Genomic DNA, 10,101 nt, shown 5'->3' on the forward strand with positions numbered 1-10,101 from the left:
GGGCTCTACGTCGGGACGTGCGTTGGGCATTACGTCGGGACGTGCGTTGGGCTCTACGTCTGTAGTTAGCTAACTTTCAGTTCTACGTCGGGACGTGCGTTGGGCTCTACGTCGGGATTTAGCTTACTTTCAGCTCTACGTCGGGACGTGCGTTGGGCTCTACGTCGGGACGTGCGTTGGGCTCTACGTCGGGACGTGCGTTGAGCTCTACGTCGGGACGTGCGTTGGGCTCTACGTCGGGATTTAGCTTACTTTCAGCTCTACGTCGGGACGTGCGTTGGGCTCTACGTCGGGATTTAGCTTACTTTCAGCTCTATGTCGGGACGCGCGTTTGCCTCTACGTCGGGACGCGCGTTGGCCTCTACATCGCGACGCGCGTTGGCCTCTACGTCGGGATTTAGCTTACTTTCAGCTCTACGTCGGGACGCGCGTTGGGCTCTACGTCGGGACGCGCGTTGGGTTCTACGTCGGGACGCGCGTTGGGCTCTACGTCGGGATTTAGCTTAGTTTTAGCTCTACGTCGGGACGTGCGTTGGGCTCTACGTCGGGACGTGCGTTGGGCTCTACGTCTGTAGTTAGCTAACTTTCAGCTCTACGTCGGGACGTGCGTTGGGCTCTACGTCGGGACGTCGTTGGGCTCTACGTCGGGACGTGCGTTGGCCTCTACGTCGGGATTTAGCTTACTTTCAGCTCTACGTCGGGACGTGCGTTGGGCTCTACGTCGGGACGTGCGTTTGGCTCTACGTCGGGACGTGCGTTGGGCTCTACGTCTGTAGTTAGCTAACTTTCAGCTCTACGTCGGGACGTGCGTTGGGCTCTACCTCGGGACGTGCGTTGGGCTCTACGTCGGGACGTGCGTTGGGCTCTACGTCGGGATTTAGCTTACTTTCAGCTCTACGTCGGGACGTGCGTTGGGCTCTACGTCGGGACGTGCGTTGGGCTCTACGTCGGGACGTGCGTTGGGCTCTACGTCTGTAGTTAGCTAACTTTCAGCTCTACGTCGGGACGTGCGTTGGGCTCTACGTCTGTAGTTAGCTAACTTTCAGCTCTACGTCGGGACGTGCGTTGGGCGCTACGTCGGGACGTGCGTTGGGCTCTACGTCGGGACGTGCGTTGGGCTCTACGTCGGGACTTAGCTCACTTTCAGCTCTACGTCGGGACGTGCGTTGGGCTCTACGTCGGGACGTGCGTTGGGCTCTACGTCGGGACGTGCGTTGGGCTCTACGTCTGTAATTAGCTAACTTTCAGGTCTACGTCGGGACGTGCGTTGGGCTCTACGTCGGGATTTAGCTTACTTTCAGCTCTACGTCGGGATGTGCGTTGGGTTCTATGTCGGGACGTGCGTTGGGCTCTATGTCGGGACGTGCGTTGGGCTCTACGTCGGGACGTGCGTTGGGCTCTACTTCGGGACGTGCTTTGGGCTCTAGGCCTGTAGTTAGCTAACTTTCAGCTCTACGTCGGGATGTGCGTTGGCTTCTACTTCGGGACGTGCGTTGGGCTCTACGTCGGGATTTAGCTTAATTTCAGGTCTACGTCGGGACGTGCGTTGGCCTCTACGTCGGGATTTAGCTTACTTTCAGCTCTACGTCGGGACGTGCGTTGGCCTCTACGTCGGGATTTAGCTTACTTTCAGCTCTACGTCGGGACGTGCTTTGGCCTCTACGTCGGGATTTAGCTTACTTTCAGCTCTACGTCGGGACGTGCGTTGGGCTCTACGTCGGGACGTGCGTTGGGCATTACGTCGGGACGTGCGTTGGGCTCTACGTCTGTAGTTAGCTAACTTTCAGTTCTACGTCGGGACGTGCGTTGGGCTCTACGTCGGGATTTAGCTTACTTTCAGCTCTACGTCGGGACGTGCGTTGGGCTCTACGTCGGGACGTGCGTTGGGCTCTACGTCGGGACGTGCGTTGGCCTCTACGTCGGGACGTGCGTTGGGCTCTACGTCGGGATTTAGCTTACTTTCAGCTCTACGTCGGGACACGCGTTTGCCTCTACGTCGGGACGCGCGTTGGCCTCTACGTCGGGATTTAGCTTACTTTCAGCTCTACGTCGGGACGCGCGTTGGGCTGTACGTCGGGACGCGCGTTGGGCTCTACGTCGGGACGCGCGTTGGGCTCTACGTCTGTAGTTAGCTAACTTTCAGCTCTACGTCGGGACGCGCGTTGGGCTCTACGTCGGGACGCGCGTTGAGCTCTACGTCGGGACGCGCGTTGGGCTCTACGTCGGGACGCGCGTTGGGCTCTACGTCGGGATTTAGCTTACTTTTAGCTCTACGTCGGGACGTGCGTTGGGCTCTACGTCGGGACGTGCGTTGGGCTCTACGTCTGTAGTTAGCTAACTTTCAGCTCTACGTCGGGACGTGCGTTGGGCGCTACGTCGGGACGTGCGTTGGGCTCTGCGTCGGGACGTGCGTTGGGCTCTACGTCGGGACTTAGCTTACGTTCAGCTCTACGTCGGGACGTGCGTTGGGCTCTACGTCGGGACGTGCGTTGGGCTCTACGTCGGGACGTGCGTTGGGCTCTACGTCTGTAATTAGCTAACTTTCAGGTCTACGTCGGGACGTGCGTTGGGCTCTACGTCGGGACGTGCGTTGGGCTCTACGTCGGGACGTGCGTTGGGCTCTACGTCGGGACGTGCGTTGGGCTCTACGTCGGGATTTAGCTTACTTTCAGCTCTACGTCGGGATGTGCGTTGGGTTCTATGTCGGGACGTGCGTTGGGCTCTACGTCGGGACGTGCGTTGGGCTCTACTTCGGGACGTGCTTTGGGCTCTACGCCTGTAGTTAGCTAACTTTCAGCTCTACGTCGGGATGTGCGTTGGCCTCTACTTCGGGACGTGCGTTGGGCTCTACGTCGGGATTTAGCTTAATTTCAGGTCTACGTCGGGACGTGCGTTGGCCTCTACGTCGGGATTTAGCTTACTTTCAGCTCTACGTCGGGACGTGCGTTGGCCTCTACGTCGGGATTTAGCTTACTTTCAGCTCTACGTCGGGACGTGCTTTGGCCTCTACGTCGGGATTTAGCTTACTTTCAGCTCTACGTCGGGACGTGCGTTGGCTTCTACGTCGGGACGTGCGTTGGGCATTACGTCGGGACGTGCGTTGGGCTCTACGTCTGTAGTTAGCTAACTTTCAGTTCTACGTCGGGACGTGCGTTGGGCTCTACGTCGGGATTTAGCTTACTTTCAGCTCTACGTCGGGACGTGCGTTGGGCTCTACGTCGGGACGTGCGTCGGGCTCTACGTCGGGACGTGCGTTGGCCTCTACGTCGGGACGTGCGTTGGGCTCTACGTCGGGATTTAGCTTACTTTCAGCTCTACGTCGGGACGTGCATTGGCCTCTACGTCGGGATTTAGCTTACTTTCAGCTCTACGTCGGGACGTGCTTTGGCCTCTACGTCGGGATTTAGCTTACTTTCAGCTCTACGTCGGGACGTGCGTTGGGCTCTACGTCGGGACGTGCGTTGGGCATTACGTCGGGACGTGCGTTGGGCTCTACGTCTGTAGTTAGCTAACTTTCAGTTCTACGTCGGGACGTGCGTTGGGCTCTACGTCGGGATTTAGCTTACTTTCAGCTCTACGTCGGGACGTGCGTTGGGCTCTACGTCGGGATGTGCGTTGGGCTCTACATCGGGAAGTGTGTTGGGCTCTACGTCGGGAAGTCTGTTGGGCTCTACTTCAGGATTTAGCTTCCTTTCAGCTCTACGTCGGGACGTGTGTTGGGCTCTACGTCGGGACGTGTGTTAGGCTCTACTTCGGGACTTGTGTTGGGCTCTACATCAGGATTTAGCTTACTTTCTGCTCTACGTTGGGACGTGGGTTGGGTTCTACGTAGGGACGTGTGTTGGGCTCTACGTCGGGACGTGTGTTGGGCTCTACGTCGGGAAGTGTGTTGGGCTCTACGTCGGGAAGTGTGTTGGGCTCTACATCAAGATTTAGCTTCCTTTCAGCTCTACGTCGGGACGTGTGTTGGGCTCCACGTCGGGACGTGCGTTTGGCTCTACCTCGGGACGTGTGTTGGTCTCTACGTCTAGACGTGTTTTTGGCTCTACATAAGGATTTAGCTTACTTTGAGCTCTATGTCGGGACGTGTGTTGGGCTCTACGTTGGGACGTGTGTTGGGCTCTACGTCTAGACGTGTGTTGGGCTCTACATCAGGATTTAGCTTACTTTGAGCTCTATGTCGGGACGTGTGTTGGGCTCTACGTCGGGACGTGTGTTGGGCTCTACGTCGCGACGTGCGTTGGGCTCTACGTCTGTAGTTAGCTAACTTTCAGCTCTACGTCGGGACGTGCGTTGGGCTCTACATCGGGACGTGCGTTGGGCTCTACGTCGGGACATGGGTTGGGCTCTACGTAGGGACGTGCGTTGGGCTCTCCGTCGGGACGTGTGTTGGGCTCTACATCAGGATTTAGCTTACTTTCAGCTCTACGTCGGGACGTGTGTTGGCATCTACGTCGGGAAGTGTGTTGGGCTCTACGTCGGGAAGTGTGTTGGGCTCTACGTCGGGAAGTGTGTTGGGCTCTAAGTCGGAACGTGTGTTGGGCTTTACGTCGGGAAGTGTGTTGGGCTCTACATCAAGATTTAGCTTCCTTTCAGCTCTACGTCGAGACGTGTGTTGGGCTCTACGTCGGGACGTGTGTTGGGCTCTACGTCGGGACGTGTGTTGGGCTCTACATCAGGATTTAGCTTATTTTCAGCTCTACTTCGGGACGTGTGTTGGGCTCTACGTCGGGACGTGTGTTGGGCTCTACGTCGGGATGTGTGTTGGGCTCTACGTCGGGATTTAGCTTACTTTCAGCTCTACGTCGGGACGTGCGTTGGGCTCTACGTCGGGATGTGCGTTGGGCTCTACGTCGGGACGTGCGTTGGGCTCTACGTCGGGATTTAGCTTACTTTCAGCTCTACGTCGGGACGTGCTTTGGCCTCTACGTCGGGATTTAGCTTACTTTCAGCTCTACGTCGGGACGTGCGTTGGGCTCTACGTCGGGACGTGCGTTGGGCATTACGTCGGGACGTGCGTTGGGCTCTACGTCTGTAGTTAGCTAACTTTCAGTTCTACGTCGGGACGTGCGTTGGGCTCTACGTCGGGATTTAGCTTACTTTCAGCTCTACGTCGGGACGTGCGTTGGGCTCTACGTCGGGATGTGCGTTGGGCTCTACGTCGGGACGTGCGTTGGGCTCTACGTCGGGACGTGCGTTGGGCTCTACGTCGGGATTTAGCTTACTTTCAGCTCTACGTCGGGACGTGCGTTGGGCTCTACGTCGGGACGTGCGTTGGGCTCTACGTCGGGACGTGCGTTGGGCTCTACGTCGGGACGTGCGTTGGGCTCTACGTCTGTAGTTAGCTAACTTTCGGCTCTACGTCGGGACGTGCGTTGGGCTCTACGTCGGGACATGTGTTTCTAAGCAGAGAATAGAAACGCTTCCGCAAGTCTATTAAGATTCCTGATAAGATGGTAAAAGGAAAAGCAAAGAAAGAAGTCTGTCTTATTTGATGGGGACAGGAAATAACACCGTATTACATAACCCATTAAATGTTCCAAGCTTTACTTCACACTAAAGCTCAATGCCAATGGTTTTATATATGTGTGTGTGTGTTTTTGTAAAAACCTGTGTAGCTGTTCTGGCAGATCTGCACTGATCCATTGCCATAATTTTTTTTTCCCAGTGGTTCAAATCTCTGACACCAACCCAGTGCTCTAGTACAAAAATACTAGAGTACAATAGTTCAATTTCTAGTGCTAAGGTCTAAATTGTTTTCCCTGTGGTTTGAGAGTGAAAATTTGGCACATCAAACAGGCCACAAGATCATCCAAATTAAACTTCATCCAAACAATTGAACCCACTCCTGTAAACACAGTAAGCAAATTTATATCCAAGCATTTGGCTTTACATTGTTTCGAATTATTTGCTAGCATATATGGAACGTGATAAAACAGGTGATTACTCAATCACTGGCATAAAATGCACCAAAAATAAATATAAGCTAATATTAGTTGGCAAGTTCTGAATGATCCAGAGGTTCCCTTTAACATGCGCATTTGAGCTTCAGATTTGGGAAAGAAAAAGTTTTCTTTTAGTCTTGAGTGTTCACGGATTACGTCCACTGCATAGTAAACTGCTTTTCATGGTATTTTAATAGCACTGTGGTGTTAAAAATACGCGCGTAACTATAGTATCATTTTGCCAGAATGCATTTAAAGAGTATGCTGAAAGATATATTTCAATGGCAAATGGTGACAGAACAAGAATATATTGGGGGTGCTTTCTTTGGAGATTTAATGGGTCACTTCTTAAATATACATGAAGTGGTAAAGCCGCAAAGGACCGGCTACATTGAATGAGGGTCTCACTCCAAAATCACTGAGGGAATTTTTTAACACTTTGGATCTGATCTAAATGTTCACTTGGTGTAAACATCTGGAAGATGTTTACTTTCTACAGTTACAGCCCAGGCCAACCGAGGAGAGAGGAGTGATGGCCTGTAGTGAGTTATGTGCTCAGCATTGTTGCCCAAAGGCCAGCGTAGTTGAAGGGACACCGGCCTAACTGCATCTGTGCTGAGGAGTAGCCAGAGAAGGCGTGCCGTTTAAGTAGGTCTTTAATTTGAAGGAGCCCAACTGAAAGGCATCCTGTCTCTGGATGCAGCCATTGACTGTTCCCTGCTGCAAGGCATTGGCATACACATGCATGGCCCTGTTACACAGTCTGACGCATGGCTTCTCATAGGATAGGACCCAGAAATGCTTGAGCTGCCTGCCTTTTCTCAAAGGGGCTCTACGCACACAGATGCTAGCATACCTCCATGGAGCTCCCCCTAAGAAGTCTGTGGCAATGCTGCATACAGCAATTGCCTGTGATTTTCTCGTGGTTCTTCCCTTTAGTTGCAAAAGGATTTGAGCAAAGCTAGTTTGTTCCTTCCAGCATGGGCCACGTTCTCTGTGCAGGTGCACCACTGTAATTAAAACTGGAGTAACTCTAATGACTCCCATTTACTCAGGTTACTGCAAGCTGGTCCTGAGATGAAGCATAGATCTTGCTGCCTCCTCCTCCTAACATAATTGTTAAGGACATAAACTACAACTGCGTTCACTGTGACTACTGAACTAGAGGGTAAACAGGCTTAGCACAGTAATATAGAGGATTTAAAGTCATGGGTTCTTATGCCTGTTAACGGTCTAGTTCCAAAGATCTGATCCAGGTTCTGTTTATCTGTGGTGTAAATCTAGACTAATTCGATGTGCTCAGTGGAATTGTGGCTGTATAAAGCTGAATGAGAAGAGAATCAGCATGTAGGTATCAAACGTGGTGGACAGATGTCCCCTTCAGGATTCTTCTGTTTCAGTGGTAGGGGATATCACCTCCAGCTTTTCTTCAGTCACCTGCAACAATCTGGCAAACTCGACTGCAGAAAAAGCAGTCTTTCTGCTACCTAGGAGAGATATTCTACCGTTATACTTCAACCCTGTGTGAAGAAGGGACATCCGTTCATTGCTTGAAAATAGGACTTGGAGGCAGCTCCTCAGTAAAATTTAAGCCAAATATAGTTTCTGCCCTTCTGAAATATTTTGAAGGGAAGGAAAGAAGCGGAGGACTGTCATACTAAGAACTTCTACCTTCATGTTTTTATAAAACTCGTGGGTCACTGCCCTTGTTTTTCACCTGGACAGCTGCATCTAAAGGCCTGTAAGGCTCGAGAGATTAAATGCATTGCAAGTATAAGAGCGGAAAGACACCTAAAGACAGCATAACCTGGATTCCATCTTTCAGTTTTTAAGAAATGCTGAATTTTGGTAATGACATTACATAAGGTAAATTAGGAGTTATTTTTTGGTATCCATCCAAACCTTCCTGGGTAAGATGTGATTTGACCTAAAGAGGAGACAGGCTCAAGAAGAAAACCAGACATGCAAAATTGTTTGGCTGTTCTTGCTTGCTCTGATAAATACCACGGCCGGAGCTAGGGTAGCTTCTCTGAAAAGATGACTGTATTTATCATGCTATCAGATGTTTACTAAAAAGAATTATGCTCTTACTCAGTGGTATTGTAATAGAGGACATAAATTAACACAGTGTTTTGGAACTATGCATATTTTTTTCAGCCAAACATTTGGCCTGCGGCCCAGATAACAATGAGGTTTAGGGCAAAGCTGTGCACTCTGAGTAACCCATGGGATCAACAGCTCCCTTTCCCAACACACATTTTATTTTTACCTTTCCATTCTGTCTCTTCCTTCCCAATTGGAAAAGCAAAATTGAGACAGTAATGAAAACAATGAGACACAATACATTGATTCAAGGATTCCAAGTGCTCCTTGCCCATATACATCTTCCGTGTCCTTTTTGGTCATCAAAATGCCTTTGAATTAAGGAGGAACTTAGAGCAATGCTCTCAGGCAAGAGAAAGAGAGACCATGTGAGGTGGAAAGATGGGTCTGCAAGACAGGGACAACTTGGAAAGCCATACTCTAAGACTGCAAAACCTCTTTCTTCAGTGAAAAGATACATACTGATCATTTCCTCATTGGTTACTGCCATCACACACAAGGCAACTCGCTTCTCCTGTTCCGGCGTAAAACTGGCCAGTTTTTTTTTCCTTCTCTTTTAGGGCTCAAACTGGCAAAGTGCATGTTAAGGTTCAAGGCCTTGAGAAACTCTGGAGCAACTGGAAAGTTCTCCTGGGTTATAGTATCATTTACTGATAGAGCTTTACCTCTGCTGATGCCCCTATTACTGTCCACAAAGTCAGACTCCTCTGCTTACGGATTTGTTAAGAGCAGTCTTCTAAAGGACACACTCCCTTGGCCTTTAGGGACCAGCATAAAACTCGCATACAGTGCCCGTGTTTTCAGGAGACTAAGACTCTGGCTGGTTGCCAACACAAGTGAGAAAAGGATAATGGATCTTATCCCTTTGAAGAACAGACACAATATAGCAGCCTTTCTCCTCCATCCCCTTTGAAGTACACGACAACACAGAGGAGACAATGAAAAAGACGGAAATTTAATGTGAATGCACCTAGGAGTAATCAAAAAAAGATCCTCTTCTGCAATTTGACCAGAAAAGCACACCCTTCTCGAAGGAAGGAACTCCCATCTAAAAGGAAGTTCATTCAGAGTGAGGGAGGTCATGAATGTGCAGCATACGGCATATGCTACACCTGTTCCTTATACAGACACTCATGGGGTTAAGAGAGATGATATGGTTGATCTAATCTAATGGTACACTGTGGCCAAGACGGAAAGCCAAGTCTCCTGTTACCGTCCTCACTCCCACTGTTTGTGTCATGCCATTTCTGGGTTCATCAGAACACTTCATGAGGCAATTCAATCATTCAACCCAACAGAAAACCAGTCCAAGCAAAAAAGAAATGGATTTGCCCTCTTCTGGGCTAGTAAGCTCAGTCAGCAACGGACAGAGCAGGAAAGAACTGGTAGCACTGAGAGTGACACTGAGAGTGGCGACTGGAAAGGAAGAAGACCACTCTCACTGGGCAGCAGTGTGTGGCTAGTCTGGTTCTTGGCATGCAGTAAGACTACCCTTGAATGGAATCAGTTCCTCAGTCTCACTCTTCACAAAGCATGCTGATTAATTAGTGCACAGCAAATTTGTATCATACCTTATTGCGCAGTAACTTCCAATGGCAGACATAGCTCTTCTCACGCTGGCAAAGCTTCATAAACCAATAGGGCAGCAGGGATCAATGCCAGCAGGGAAGCTGTCTCTGCTTTGACAGGGAAAAAAAAAAATCTAAGAAGAGATGCTTTCCTTCCAGAAAGGCAGTGAGACACAACTGCTGTATTCTCTCATAGGTACCCACTGGGGTGGAAAATGTTTTCCCTGTGGGAATGCTGCTTTCAGCAAGGTGTCAGAGAACAATGCTGTCACCAGCCCCAGCCACATATGATTTCCATGTCTCTTTCTATCTTTTCTTCTCACATAGTTACTTGTGCGCTTTATCTGGCTGGAGCAGGGCCATTTATCTCCTATGGTACATTGCTTCCCAGGTCAAGTCTGCCTCTCCCTTCCCCCTTCTCTCCTCAACAGCTTGAAAAACATACCTTAAATTCTGTAAAGTAATCGAAGGCCTTGTTCTCTGCC

The sequence above is a fragment of the Leptosomus discolor genome, chromosome 23 (genome assembly GCF_034619465.1).
Source record: "Leptosomus discolor isolate bLepDis1 chromosome 23, bLepDis1.hap2, whole genome shotgun sequence".
Taxonomy (NCBI): Eukaryota; Metazoa; Chordata; class Aves; order Leptosomiformes; family Leptosomidae; genus Leptosomus; species Leptosomus discolor.